At 42.6% G+C, this 9,587-nt stretch overlaps 1 long non-coding RNA gene across 1 annotated transcript; it reads right to left on the reverse strand.

Annotated features, from left to right (window-relative positions):
* Positions 1-4,072: 4,072 nt before the first annotated feature.
* On the reverse strand, positions 4,073-6,578 carry LOC124688221. Its single transcript, XR_006998452.1, has 3 exons — positions 6,318-6,578; positions 4,606-4,715; positions 4,073-4,212 (listed from the first exon to the last, which is right to left on the reverse strand). It is a non-coding gene; the product is annotated as an uncharacterized LOC124688221 (long non-coding RNA).
* Positions 6,579-9,587: the final 3,009 nt, after the last annotated feature.

Genomic DNA, 9,587 nt, shown 5'->3' on the forward strand with positions numbered 1-9,587 from the left:
CGAGGCAACGCCGACGCTGGCATTGGTGCCACACGGACCACCGCCCGGCATGTCAGTATGTCTCTATTTTGTGTGCCATTTCTTTCAAAACACAGAAAGAAAGATTGTGATCAGTTTACTTTGCATATCTCTAGGAATAATCTATTTTGATAAACATATTTGACATCATACTTAGGGTTTCCAATCACTTCTTTGTAAGAGCATTTCTTCGATACTTCCAACCTCAATACCAAAAACAATTTGAAAGCCAACTTTTGCTGCTCCAAGGGACTACACAATCTCACCCGCACTCCAGCATTGTTCTCATAGCCATCAAAATTATCCCCATATAGTGACAAACATCCATACCATACTTTTTGGCGGGCTGATTTTTTCCTTTTTATCCCACCCCATGTTTTTGAGTTGCACGCCGCCGTGCTGTCGTGGACCCTGTAACCGATCAAAAGGAACCCGCACTGATGTGGTGGGACTTCAATTGTGGAGAGGTGCAGCAGATGCTCTTTTCCCATAGGTGGTGACTCATATTTGTATCGAACACGACAGTAAGATAGTAAATAGTTGTGTTAAGTAACATGTAAAAAATATAAAAGGTGTTTCGATGTTCCCAACAATATCAAAGTAGTTGCCACTTACAATAATGAGAGATAGAAGTATAAATACATAACAATAAGAAATGATACATCATTACATTAATTAGTAAATTGGAGTATACAAGATGGTTTGTCTACTAAACGGCTAATCTGCTTAGTGTTCCGCCTTTAACATTGAGTTCATACCTTCAAGGGTTCCAAAATTAGAGCACATGTTCGTCACACTACTTGCCATTTTATATAGCTTGGTTGCCAAATTAACAACGAATATTTGATAATATAATACACAGATGGCAAATAATTTTATACATGCTTTTAGGCATTGCAATGTTATGTAGATCTAGAGAGTGAGTATTATAGTGCTTAAAATAACTAAGAGATGATATCATTTCACCAAAAGTGATATCATGTAGCCTTGTAGTACTAATCTAGATTGATGTACAATAACCTAACAACTAATTTACTCCCTCCGTCCCAAATTAATTGTCTCAACTTGGTTTACATGCATATCTAGATAAAATTGGCTTAAGTAATTTGGGATAGAGGGAATATTATAATTTGGCACAAAGTAATATGTAATATGATAACTGTGTGATAATAATATGATAAAAAAAATCGAAATGGGGTATCAGATCGGCCTCGGCATTGAAAAGATGCATACGGCTCTTGTTATATTTATTAGAAGCCACTCCAAGTAATAAAGGTGCAATTTATTACATCTCAAGTATTGCTCAAGGCCGATACATGAATCAACCATATGAAAAGAGGTAAAACAAAAAGGTTTCAATCGATCAACATGTGAGCTTATGAATCATGTGCAACAGTTTTCAGTTGCCCATAAAAGAGCACAAACACCGACTCTTGTCTGACTTTTGACTTTTTTGTTTAATCCATTCAGCCAATTTCCATAATAATAATAATATGGCAATTAACGATATAAATTATTGAAGCATGTCAATGTGGACTCTAGTTCCCCGATTTGTTAAACTAGCAATAATCGGCACGGCGGCACGCCGCGCCATATAGTGGCTGATTGATGGTAATTTTTAAGGTGCTTAGACGCTAGGACGTAGTAGTGTAGTGGCTCAGATGAACTCAATTGAAGAAGAAGGGAAACTTTTTAAGGTGCTCTGACGCTAGGGCGTAGTAGTGTAGTTGCTCCGATAAACTCAATGGAAGAAGAAGGGAAACACCTAGATTCTAATGAAGAGAGAACTCAATGAGGCTTGGATCAGCTAGGGTGGGTAATTATATCGAAAGAAAAAAAATGTTTATAGTGGTTTAGTGGCCCAACAAGTTTAGTGTTTGGCCTGTTTCGTCATCTGGGCCGGCCAAAAGAATTCACTTATGAGCGGGTCCTTCTAATCGACGTTAGACAACATAAGTTGCTCTTTTTTTTGGCGGAAATTTATTTTTTCCTATCCAATTTGTCTCATTGGTAGTAGCCTGAGGAGCTTCTTCTCGGACTCTCAGTCAGTAAGGGAGCTACCAGGGATGGCGACACATGCTGTTAGGAGAGGGGAGGGGAGATGGACAAGGGAAAGGAGAGACTGGTGCCATGGTGAGGGGCAGGTCATATTAGCCAAACACAGAGGCGGCAGAAGGCTTTGCTGGCGTGGGAGCGACAGTGACAGATGCAGCGTCGGCAATTCACTTGTGGCGGCGAAAGTGGAACGCAACGGCGCGTGGGTTGGTCTGTGTACATGGAGTGGCCCGGGGCTTCTCATTTGTAAATCAGATGTTTGCTTGGGTGGAGTGGAACTGGTGGGCATCAGATGTTGCTTTGCAGGGAGCTATCCGAAGTAAGTTAAGTCGATCTAAATTTAGTAGGTACACTTTCTGCTAGCACAAACGCTCTAAATTGATATCTGTATCTAGCTAGCATGAAAGCATGAAATTTGAGCATAAGGGAGAACATGTTAGTGTCATCAATGGTTAGCAGTATAAATTGATTGATTATGAGCATGGTTTTGAATAGCGTGCTATATCGCCTCTATAATGGCTCTATAGCATTTTAAGGAAGGTGCCGCTGAATAAATTCATGTACATTTGCTCACTATTAGCATGCTATAGCACCAAAATAGTGGATTTTAATGGATGTTGCTATTTGTTATAGCGCGCTATTTTTTTCATTGATTATGACACACATGAGGAAAAACATAAACTAAACACTGCCGATAACTGAATATATGTTCTTAATATACACATAGTAGATCGTACTACATCTTATAAAAGCAGGAGATGCTAAGCAAATATATATGAAATCATACTGGCATGCACCACAAGTCTCAGTGTTTATCACAATGACATACAACATATAACTTTCTCATTCTTCACATACCCTAGACTGGAGACACATATGCTATAGGCCAAACATGCTAAACATGTATGCACACAGTTTATTCCATCGGTAGAGATCTGCTGAGAGAATGAAAAATAATAAAAAATTAAGTATTAGAAAAGCATCAGGCAGTACACATTTGTACATAAATGTAATAGGCACTGACCAGAATGTGGTAGCCAGAAATTTGGGCAGCATATCACTCTAAAGGCTTGTTAACAACTCCCGTTACACAATATTACTTGTCTGCGTACAGGGATTGCCATCAGCGATAATGATATCACATCAGGACAAAAAGCTTACAAAGCCCATAATCTGGATATGCAGCTTGATCATTTTTGAGGAGTGATACGCAAATAAACTGGACGCGGCAGTAGCTATAAAACAGCTATTTATCATCAATACGCATACACTTACTCATCTCCCTTTTTCCCATCAGGATGAAAGTGCTGCAAGGCATATGGAAACTTTACCTAAGGAAACTGGATCAATGAACAGAAGCACAATACTCTCGAAGCAATAAGATAACCTAATATATTAACTTGGCAGTGAATTAACAAAGAAATGGATAACGACTAAGAGAATCCTATCAGAAAACAATAACATAGGAAAGCAAGTTATGGATCTCTAGAAACACACAAATTCCTAAACCAAAACGTTGCTATTCGTTCTGAAGGAAATAACAGATCTCCTTAAGTGAGATGACATACTCATATTGGTAGATGGACAATTGCGTTAACTCATAAACATAATGGCCGAATGCATATCCATGTTTTAACATGTGAACCCATGCATTGGTTACCGGAAACAAAGGACAGCGGGATAAAGTACAGATACATATGCAAGAATCTATACTTGTAGTTGCTTTCTTATCAACTGACAATATAGGACAGCATCATTACAATGAACTACCTTCTGCATTCCTAGTAGTATCAATTAGTAAGGAATAGAGGAAAATAATTGATGAACTGTCTTTGATGATATCTAAGCATAACTACTGTCTCTTTCATTCAATGATTTACCAAAAGAAAAACGATCTGGAGGCTAAGAAACGTAGACATTTCAATAAATAGCAAAGATAAGACCTCACTTCGATGGCATTCTTGCACGAAGAACTTTATTTATGTGAACTGTCTAGTGAAGTCCGCCGCAGCTTCAAGAAAGGGACAAACTCCTAGATCAATGATGGTAACACCGACTCATACAATCTTGCAAGGGCGTTCAGCAACTACCCAACTCCATAGATGCAAATCAACAGTAAATGAACTCCCAATGCCTTGTCTAGAAACATGCAATAGAATCACTGAGATATGTTATTATCATCACCAAAAATACCAAGGACTGATACCACTCTATTTTACACCCAATGGAAGAGCTAGAATGCCCATAAAACATGGGACGCATTGCAACTGAAAGAGATGAACATGTACTACAGTATACATGGATTTAAGAGGAAAATAGCATTTGCTTAGGCACCCACGATGTAAGTGGATTACATACTAAAACATTGGTCAGAACTAAGGAGTAATTACACTTTTTAGATAGATGTACAGAAATAGTCTGTAATAATGCAGAGAGAGCATCTGGTCTATGAAATAAAAGAGTGAAATTCAGTTGAGCAAATTTACAGTGAATAAAATTAAGGATCCAATTAAAATAAGCTCATGTTTGCACCTCTGATAAATTCGCCCTCAAGTAAACGTTGAGCTTGCAACCCTGCTCCAGCAGCCAAGTGAGTGCGATGGGGCCAGTCCTCTCTTTTAGCATTCAGTTTACATATGAATCTGCACCGTGAAAGAATCGGGGAAAAGGTAATCAGCTGCGGGCCTAAGCATGATAAGTGGCATGTAATCAGATTAAACTACAAATATGTACACCTTTATTGCGAAGAATCAACAGCCAACTTATATACACAATTGGCAGATAAAAAAGTAAGGCGGAGCAGATTCATCAAATGTATATCTAGGCCAGTAAAACCTGGACGTTAAGCTAGCAAGAAATTTGAAAACAAACAGAAATGAAGATTTCAAATTAAGAACCTGAATGTCAATGAGTCCATAGGTCGAAATATTACATCTTCTATGATCCCTTGTATATATATTCATCAATTAACTTCCATGGGAATACCCGTGGTACCTTATCTGATCGATCAGAATAAGATTGACTGGGCTCCACCATAAGTCATCCGTTCATTTCACCCCATTTAGTATTACATATAAAGGTGCTAAATAGGTCTGATGCTCCATGCACATGACAAATAGCCATGCCATCATGATAATTATGTGCAACGTAACATGGAAAGCTAGAGTGAAGAATATGTTGAACCATCAATACATTTTCCAGTTTAATTTCCTTCACCTAGAGAAACAGAGATACGTTAGAAGTTTTTGATCTTGGTGAATCCAGATTAACAAAATGGTAGTTTAGCCAGCAAGAGATAATATAAAAATATGAATCAACCACAAGGTGTTGCGAGTCGGGCTCTCCTCTTCTGCAATGGAATCTAAAATAATAGTTCTCTAGCACAAGGTTCGCCTTATATGAGGTACCTCCATTGAAGTCCGCCTACTAAAGTGCCAACCCATGAAGCATCTACGACAGGTATATTGGTATCATGGTAAGCAAAGATTTTTTCCCTGTCCTCGGAATCTTGAAACAAAACTAACTTTAGACCACTTAATTTAGTTCATTCATATTTCCCCAAGAAATATAAAATCAGCATCTCCAGCTTGTCAAAACAAAACTGAAATTTACATTACGGTATATGGAGTTAGTTGACCAGGGCATTCTCAAATATAAGCTCATCATAATAAATTAATGTTCACGTCCCTAAAACAGAAAATGGTGGCATAGGAATGATGATTGTGAAGTGAAAAGCATGGCAGTTATGACATTTTCTCTAGGTAATGGCTATTATGAGAGTGCTCCTGTAGTTGCACTGGAAACAACTAAGATGGTCTCCTGTATTGTTCAGCTAAATAATGAAAACCCTTTACATAATTATGCTCTTACTTCAGGAAAATAGTAGACAAAATAAGATGAAAATCAATGTATATACCTAAATTTAACTACAGTTGTCATGATTACTTCATCTACCTTCGCGACTAAGTAGACGCCCAACAGACCACTGCAAATGTGACGAACATCAACAAAATTCAGCTGTTGTCTAGCAGCAACAGGAGCGAAAGTGAGAGCTGTTCAGCTATATAGTGTTCAAATGCATCCGAACATATCTTAGTTGTCCAAAATTACAAAAAACAAATCTAAAACATGGATGGTCACAATTACCACTTATGGAGCCACAAGATTGTAGGGAACACAAAGTAATCTACATGTACTTGCAACCATGCCTAAAATTTTCAGGATTGAAACCAATTATTAGTTACCTTGAAACTTCTCCTCTGATCTCGAGTAGCTGAAATAATTGGTTCCGAAGAAAGAGAGTAAGAAGCTGGACATTACTATGATTTGATCTCGGCGACCCTTGTGAATGCTCTTGCTGAAACAACATGGTAAAGAATCATTCGTTATGCACCTGATCTAAAAGAATCTATTTTTCTTCATTGAAATTGCAATCTCCAGCAAATTAATATCGCAACAAAACGTAAGTCATAAAGAAAAAGCTGAATCAATCGCGTGTAGCCAAGAACTTGTCAAAAAGTAAGGAAAGCAACTGGCATGATCTTGTAGGCCATGATACTCGGCTCTGGAAACTAAGAATCAAACAACACAAATTTTGTGCAAACAGGCATATCCTGATCGACTCCATGGTGAATCAGATGAATGGATGAGGTAGTGTACCATTGAGTTCGTCGACCAGGCAAGGCAACACGCCTCTTCTTCCGCCCTGTCACCGCCGGTCGGGGATGCCTCCACGCAGCCCTCCGATCCTCCCCAGCGACGGGGATCTCCCGTGGGAGCCCTACCACGACCGGTACTCCCTCTTCCGCCGCCAAATGCCCCCGGTACGCCCCGTCGCTGGTTGCCGAGTTCGTGCGGTACAACCCGCGCAGTCTCCCCAACGCGCTCCTCGCTACCGCCCTCGTGTGCAGTCGAGGCCGCCGATGTCGACCGCCTCCGTGCGGCTCCCAGATCCCAGCATATCAGGCCACCGCGCCACGCGGCTCCAGGCCCTCTCCGTGCACGTGTGGAAGCTGCTCGCCGCGGCCGTGGACGGCTCCAACTCGCACGGGGGCGTCCTCCATGGCCGCCGGGCGCGAAGGAGCTCGGCGAAGGGCGCTCGCGGCCAGGAGAGCTTGGGCAGGGTGGGATCCGGGAGGGAGCAGGCCATGTGGGGGTAGGGGAGTCCGGTGGAGGTGCCTACCCTCCACAGATGGTGGATGACCAAGCCGCCATTGATTTCTTGGTGTCACCGCTCCCCGGATTTCTCCTGGATGAAACGGCGGCGGCCGCCGCTCGATGAAGTTGCCGGGAGGAACCAGCAGCAGCTGTCGGGTCTGGGCCACCTCGCCCGGGTATTTCAATGGACTCGTCGGCAAGCCGGCCGTAACAGCGGATGGACTACGAACTTGATTCCTCCGCAGGCTCCTCATCACCGATGCAGCCCGTGCCCAACTGAAGTTTTCCTCCACGGAGGTGTGCACTCAGCTAGGATACAAGACCGACGGCGAGACCGTACGCTGGCTGTTGCAATAGTCCGAGCTGGCCCCGACTCCGCCATCGCCACCACCGCCGGGATGCTCGGATCCCCACCCAGTCCATGGCCTCTGCTTCTTGCTCCTAAAGACGGAGGCATGGCTGCAGCTGAGACGTCCGGCAAGGGCATCTGCTCGCTCCGCGTGAGTGAGCTTTATCTGGATGGACGCCACCTTGGAGGAGCTCGTAGGCACCTTGCGGAGGCGCGAAGACCAGACTGATGGAGGAGGAGGAGAGGAGCATGGGGAAGCGCTCGCGGTCATCGTGCTGCCGATCACCATTGGACTACGGCTTTGTGGCTCGAGGTGGAATTTTTTTGGGAACCTTAGCGATGAGGATTGAGGAAGAGTTAAAGCGATAATGACTGGGAGAGTTGGGAGAAAGATGTCGTGGGTTCCTCGGTCGTGGGCCTTCGCACCGCTTTGACCATGAAAAGTAGATCTGCTACACTTACCCAGGTCTAATAGAGAAACTACCACGGCACCTCTAACAAGACAGACTCAAACCAAAACGAAATTGCAAGACGCCTCCAAAGATGCACCTCAAACAATAACAGAGCAGATAAAAACACGTGTCAGCAGGACAGGGGCACAAAAAATAAACCCAAAATTATGAGAAAAAAGAAGTTTGTTGCCAAATAGTATAGTACTTATATGCTGTGATTAAATTTCCGAAGGAGTTCGAGAATGATGTTGACATGACTCTGCTTGAACCATCGTCAGCCAAAATGTGCTTCACTATAATGAGAGACGTTCAAAATATGTATTTGAATATAACAGAAGTAAGTGTAATGCTCTTGGATCTGTTGCTGTGTCCACAACAGTATCCTCGCTGTTTGATGATTTTTGCTTGATGTAATTTTCTCGTTCACAGGCATTTCAGGATTTGTATGTGTAGCTTTTGTGGTGTCACCGTTAGCAAATTGATGAGCATCGAAACAGTGATGCCGTTGTGGCGCTGGGTAGATGTATCATCGAGAAGACAACATGGATTTTGAACACCCTTTGCCTGTGTGGCGACTGACCTGATCTGACCTTTCTCCTCCCCCGCATTGCCGTTGGCCTGGCCATAATCGCTGGCGAGTAGGATGGATGTCCGGTGTCTCTTAGTTACGGTTTCCTGTCGGTGTAGTGTTCACAGTAAAGCAGATTTATTACTTCTCATTTGTTTGATAATGGTGGGCATAGAAGCTGTTCAGGATTGCGGATCTGCAGTGTGGAGTCCCCAGGGATAGGGATCTGACTCTCTTCCCCCATTCCTCCTCTTGATGCTGCTCGGGAGAAGTGGGGCTCAGCTGGGCTTCTATGTACGATTCCGTGTGGGATTGGAAAACAACGGTCCAACTTAACCTGGTGAATCTGAAGATTTTGGCCGGCTCGTCTCATTTTTACCATATTGTTCTAATAATTTTCTTACGGTGTATTCGGTGATGGATGAAGTGGGAGGGGGACTATTGCCCCCAGCCTACAAAGTATTAACAAAACTTGTAGGCTAGCTCAATAGGATAGTGTTAAACACATATGTCACTGAGATCAACTTGCAAAATTATTCACAGAGTTATGCACATCAAAGTATGTTAGTTCAACCTAAGTGAGCATTTCTGAGGTGGTATGGACAACCAAATCCATATGCATGGTTATCGGAATTCCAGCTCACGACTCGGCCACATCGGCGCCTATAGACTCATTAGCCCCGCCAGCAAAATCCAGTGCCGCTTCACCAGCTCATGTAAGCACATAAATTGCCGTAGTTGTATTTGAACTGCAAGTGGTACTTTTCACCAGCAGGGTTGTCCGTGTCCGAAAAGTACTACTCATTGTTTTGGTCATATGTGCCCACTCGTCGAGGTTGTTTTGTAGAATATGGTTGACCCGTGCACTAGAATTCACATATGTGTGTCCGTTTGCAAGACACCCACTATGAAAACAAAAAAATCTGGGCACTTCCACATCCCTGTGGGAGCCGAATGCAGCGGCTGCCTCACTCGCGGCTCATGTAAA

The sequence above is a fragment of the Lolium rigidum genome, chromosome 2 (genome assembly GCF_022539505.1).
Source record: "Lolium rigidum isolate FL_2022 chromosome 2, APGP_CSIRO_Lrig_0.1, whole genome shotgun sequence".
Taxonomy (NCBI): domain Eukaryota; kingdom Viridiplantae; phylum Streptophyta; class Magnoliopsida; order Poales; family Poaceae; genus Lolium; species Lolium rigidum.